We start from the raw sequence: 6,372 nt of genomic DNA, 5'->3' as shown, positions 1-6,372 counted from the left end.
GAAAAAGAAAGAAAGATAAAGTAAAGGAGACAGAGCTGGAAGAAAAACCACTGGCACAGAGATTAAAGTAAAATCAAAGCAGAGACTCTGCCTCCTGCTTCACAAAGAACCTAATAAGTAGCAAGAGGAAACATGAAAGGAACATTTCCCAGAAAGTGGAAATTTTACTGGAAAGTATCTGTCAAACATGTTTTAAACCATATATTGATCATTTTGAGGACATTGATGCTGTTAATTACCTTCTTTACTATATTAACTAAATCAAAACTATATATACCAGAAGTTTATCAGATATATAATCAGAACATTATCAATTCAATGCACTACAGAACTCAATCTTGGAAATTAGCCCAGGCAATCTTATACAGGTTTAAACTGTACTGGCTGCGGGGTGCCTGAGTGGTTCATCTCCGCTCAGGTCACAATCTCACGATTCCTGGGATCAACCTCCACATTGGGCTCTGACTGACAGTGTGGAGACTGCTTGGGATTCTTTCTCTCTCCTTCTCTCTCTACCCCTTTCCTGTCCTCTGTCTCTGGAAATAAACTTAAAAAACAAAACAACTGTGATCACTGCTAACATACCTCCCTCAAAATGGTCACAATAAACCCCAGAAGCATTGTTTCCCTATGTATGTATCTTAACCTTAAGAATTTTCTTTTTGAGGGGACCTGGGTGGCTCAATCAGTTAAGCAAATAACTCTTGATTTTGGCTCAGGTCTTGATCTCATGGCTTGTGAGACTGAGTCTCACCCTGGGCTCTGGGCTCTGTGCTGTGCCTGCTTGGGATTTCCACCCCTCCCCCGCGCCCCTCCCTCACTCACACTCTCTCTCATAAGAAATAAACTTTAGAATTTTCTTTTGACATATATATGGCAAACTACACTTACATTGGAAATGTATTCTAATTTAATGTTTCATTAAGACGACTCTGGAGTTAGAAAACCTAGTTCTTTCGTTTCAGTGTGTATGTGTGTGTGAATGTGTGTGTGTGTGTGTGTGTGTATGTGTGTAACATACACCATTACTTTTTACTTTTCCTGAATATCTTAAAATAATAAGATAATCATTAAGACTGTATTTCACCATATCATATTTTCCAATGATTTTAATGTAAAAAATTCTGATTCTACTTCCACTGCTGGCTTCCTAACCTCCTATGAGACCAATTCTCCTGCACAGAATATCTATAAACTGTAAACAAATATGTAAAAAGTATATATAACTACCTAAAAGACCTAGAAAATGTCCAAGAGCAGGTTGATTCTGGAAAGGAATCAACACTTAGAAAAAGAAATAGAACTAAGTGAGTTAGTTGCTTATTGTCTCTTTTGGCCTGAGGGCAGACCTCAACCCACAATATTGGGGCAACTAAAACTCCAACAAAAAATCTTCATTCTTTCTGGCCTGAAGAAGCAGTGACTGGGGTGCAAGGTAACCAAAGCCATTAGAAAGTGAAAGGGGAGTCCTGGAAAGGATAGAGATTGAAAGGAGGAGCCCTAAATTCTATATATACAGTCAGTTCAAATATATGGCTGACCTATGAATCACAAATTTGCAGTAAAAACCAAAACAAATCCCAGCTATGGGTAAAATAACTGAAGATTTGAGCAGCACACCTAGATATAGTTTGCAGTATGAACCTAACCATCAACCGCCTGCTAAAAGAGGCAAGTAAAGAAAAATTGGTATTTTTTAGAAGAATAAAGCATAACCCAGAGTTTCTACAACATGATAATTACAGCAGTGACTAAGATATAATCTAACATTGCTTCACAAACAAAGAAATGGGGGAAAATGACCCATCTTCAGGAGACAAAACAATAGACAGAGTGACTCAAATGTTAGAAGTAGAAATTATATTCAAAAACATAAATGAAGGGGCGCCTAGGTGGCTTAGTCGGTTAAGCGTCCGACTTTCGCTTAGGTCATGATCTCGCGGTTCGTGGGTTCGGGCCCCGCGTCGGGCTCTGTGCTGACTGCCAGCTCGGAGCCTGGAGCCTGTTTCAGTCTGCGACTCCCTCTCTCTCTGACCCTCCCCTGTTCACGCTGTCTCTCTCTCTCTCTCTCAATCCTAGAAATAAATAAAACATTTAAAAAAAAAAACAAAAACATAAATGAAAACACAGTCAAATAGAAACTACAAAAAGAATCAAACTCCTATGAAAATTATCTGAAATTTAAAAGTTAATTGGATAGGCTTAAAAGCAGAATGAAGAGTGAGCATGATAGACCAATAAAAATTACTCATCTGAAGAACAGAAAATAAAAGGATTGAGAAATAATAAATTAGTCTAAGAGACTTACAGCTAAATATCAAAAAGTCAAAACATGTATAACTGGAGTTCCAGAAAGCAGGAAGAAAAAAACCAAAAAACATTTGAATAAGTAATGGCTAATAATTTCCCAAATTTGGTGAAAGACAAAAATTTCAAGAGTCATGAAAGTTCAGTGAACCCCTAGTAAAATAAACATGAGGAAAATCAGTAATAGAAAATAATCTTATATAGTCACAAAAAAACCCAACATATTAACTAAAGGAAAATGATTCTTTAAATATGATTCAAGAAGGGAAAAAAAAGCTGTCAGCCCACTATTCTGTATCCAGAAAGATTATCCTTCAAGAATGAAGGCCAACTGTATCAAAGATAAACTAAAACTACGAGAATATGTTGCCAGCCAACCTGCAATATAGGAAATGTGAAAGCAAGCTCTTCAGACAGAAGGGAAATGCCAGTTGGGCAGTAGGATCTTCAGGAAAGGATGAAGAGTGTCAGTAATGGTAAATACTGCGTAAATAAAAAAATCTACTTTTCCCCTAGTAATTTAACTTAGGCAGACATGACTATCTAAAGAAAAAATTGTTAACTCTGCCTTATGGAGTTTATAACATATGTAGATATAATATATATGACATCAAAGCATAAAGGATAAAGGAGGCTGCAAATGGACCAATTTGGTAATTTGGTTGTAATATTTCTACAATGTCTATTAAGTAGTACAACATTAGCTCTATGCAGTCTATGAAGAAGTAAGAATGAATATTTGTGTTTTTTTAAAAAATATTAATTCATTTTTGAGAGAAAGCAAGGGAAGGGCAGAGAGATGGGGAGACAGAGAATCGGAGCAGGGTCCAGGCTCCGACCTGTCAGCACAGAGCCCAATGTGGGGCTTGAACACACGATTTGTGAGATCAAGACCTGAACCAAAGTTGGACACTTAACCAACTGAGCCACCCAGCGCCCCAACAATGCATATTTGTAAGCTCTGAAACAATCACACATACAGACAAAATGCAATGAGAATACAGTTAAAAAGCTAGTAAATAATTTGAAGGGAATTTTTAAAAATTAAGTCAAAACAATGCAGGGAATGCGAACAGAGGAACAAAAAGCAAATAGTAAAGTAACAAACCTATATCCTACTATATCAGTAATTTACATTGTTAATGGACTAAACTAAATGCTTCAATTAAAAGGTAGGGATTGTCAAAATGGATAAAAAAGCAAGACCCAACTATAAGATATCCACAAGAATTATAGTTTAATAGGTTGAAATTAAATGGATGGTAAAAGATATACTATACAAACACTAAGCTTATAAAGGCTGGAGTGGTTATATTAATATCACATCAACTAGACCTAAAGAATATGACCAGAGCCAGGGACATTTCAAAATGATAAGAGAGTAAATTCATCAAAAGACAAAATAATAATTTGATTACGCCTAACATCATAGCTTCAAACTGCATGATGCAAAATCTGACAGAATTAAAGGATAAAATAAACAATTCCACAATCATACTAAGAAAGACAGAAACCTCTTTCTCATCAACTGACAGAAAACTAGGCAAAAGTATCAGTAAGATGCAGATTATTTGAACAGCACTACCAATCATCCTGATCCAATTGATATTTAAACAACACCCAACAACTACAGAATACACATATTCTTTTTAAGTGGAGATGGTTCACTCATCAAGATAGACCATAAACTGATCCACAAAACATGTTAATAAATTTATAATTAAAATCATAAAGAATACATTCTCTGACCAAAATGGAATAAATAATAAGACATCCAGAAAAAAGTTTTGGAAATTAAATAACATTTTCTAAATAAATGGACTCAGGGTGCCCGGGTGGCTCAGTCAGTTAAGTCTCTGCCTTTAGCTCAGGTCATGATCTCATAGTTCATCAGTTTGAGCCCCACATTGGGCTCTCTGCTGTCAGCACAGAGCCTGCTTCAGATCTTCTGTCTCCCCCTCTCTCTGCCCTTCCCCTGCTCTCTCTCTCTCTCAAAATAAACATTTTAAAATAAATAAATACATACATGGGCCAAAGAAGAAATCAAAAGGGAAATTAGACTGAATATCAATGAAAATACAACATATCAAACTTTATGGGATGCAGCAAAATGAATGCTTAAAGGAAAGCTTATAGTTTGAAGCTGAAATACTTACATTAATAAGCAGAAAGGTCTAAGATAAATGGCCTACTGGTCTATCTTAAGAAGCTATGAAAAAAGACCAAGAGCAAGTTAAATCATGAGTAAGTAAACAAAAAGAAGGAAATATGAAAAGAGCCGAAATCAAACAGAAAACAATAAAGGAAATAGACAAAGACAAAAGTTGTTTCTTTGAAATAATCAACCCCCCAAAATTAATAACCCCCCAGGTACACTGATAAAGAAAGAGAAAACACAAAATACTAACATCAGAAATGAAAGAAGGGACATCACTACAGATCCTATAGAAATTAAACAGAGTACTATTAATAACTTTATGCCAGCAAATTCAAAAACTTTGATAAAATGAACAAATTGTTTGAAAAATAAAATTTACTAAAACTGACTTAAAATGGAACAAAAATCTGAATAGTTCTATCTATTAATAAAATTGAATTTGTCACCAAATACTTTTCCATAACATATACACGCAAAAATCCTCCAGGCCCAGATGGTTTCATTGGTGAATTTTTAAATGCTTAAAGAAACACACACACACACACACACCATTATTACATTAACTCACAAATTCTTTGAAAAAAAAAAAAACAGAAGATATGGAAATACTTCCCAACTTGTTTTCAGAAATCCTAAAAACATAACCTAACCAAGAAATCACAAAAAAGAAAAAACTGCACACCAATATTCCTCATGAACACAGACACTAAATCCTTAATGAATAATAACTGTTCCACTTTAAGTGTGTTTATTCATAATAGTGGCAAAAAATAACATCCAAACTCCCTTACAGTTTTCCCTTTTTTTTAAAAAAAAAGATATTTCTCATTATTGAAGAATTGCTCTTACTAGAGTTCCATGTTTAGAAATACATAGGTTAGGGGGCGCCTGGGTGGCTCAGTCAGTTAAGCATCTGACTCTTGATTTTGGCTCAGGTCACGATCTCATGGTTTGTGGGTTCAAGCCCTGCATCAGGCTCTGCTCTGACAGCATGGAGTCTGCTTGTGATTCTCTCTATCCCTCTCTTTCTGCCCCTCCCCTTCTCTCTCTCTCTCTCTCAAAAGAGAACTAAATAAAAAAAACAACTAAAAAAAATACATAGTTTAAGAAAATTATCTGTAAGCATTTGAGATAATATTTACATATAGGATTTTTTCCTTTCGATTGCACATTTTAACGTTTGCCTAAGGAAGGGTAAATAAGAGAAGATGGTTGCTGCAAACAGCTAATTTTTACTGTATCAAATCAAATGAAATTTTTTTGAAATGGAACTCTCTTCCTCCAATCTGTCCCTGAGAATTTAAATATATTCAAGTATTATAAAACATAAACAAATCTTTTTCTAATACAAAAATCTCTGAGATACTCATTACAAATCTTGAAAATATAAGAAAAACACTTTGCATGTTTAAATATGGGATTTTTCAACACTTTCAACATTTTGTTTTGTTTCAGTAACCCAGCAAGATTAGAGAAAATGATTTTAAAAATGTAAAGCAATTTTACTTTTTTTTCTTAATGAAATGAAACTCTAACTTTTTAGATTGTACAAAGCATGAGGTATTCAGTTAGTTTTCTAATTAACCAAAGCAACCGGAGACCTGTTGTAGCTTGTAAAATACTGTTACTGCCTACATAATACTACCATTTTTTAAAAAGGAATATTTCTTTGATGTATTAAATATTATAGTACATCACAATCATCATTTTAATGCTGAATTATTATCTCTTTATCTTTATAAAAGTGAGGGCACTATCATATAAAATAGAGAAGAGAGTCAAAAGAAAACAAAAATTAAGGATTTTTTTCTATTTCAGGAATAATGTATTTAATCCAGCTGCATTTTATATTTTCCTACATAAACATAAGTATAAATATTTAAGTTTGCTATTGCACTTATTTAAAG

This window comes from Crocuta crocuta, unplaced genomic scaffold (genome assembly GCF_008692635.1).
Source record: "Crocuta crocuta isolate KB4526 unplaced genomic scaffold, BGI_CrCroc_1.0 scaffold260, whole genome shotgun sequence".
Taxonomy (NCBI): Eukaryota; Metazoa; Chordata; class Mammalia; order Carnivora; family Hyaenidae; genus Crocuta; species Crocuta crocuta.
The sequence above is the reverse complement of the archived record's forward strand: the minus strand, read 5'-3'. Positions refer to the sequence as shown.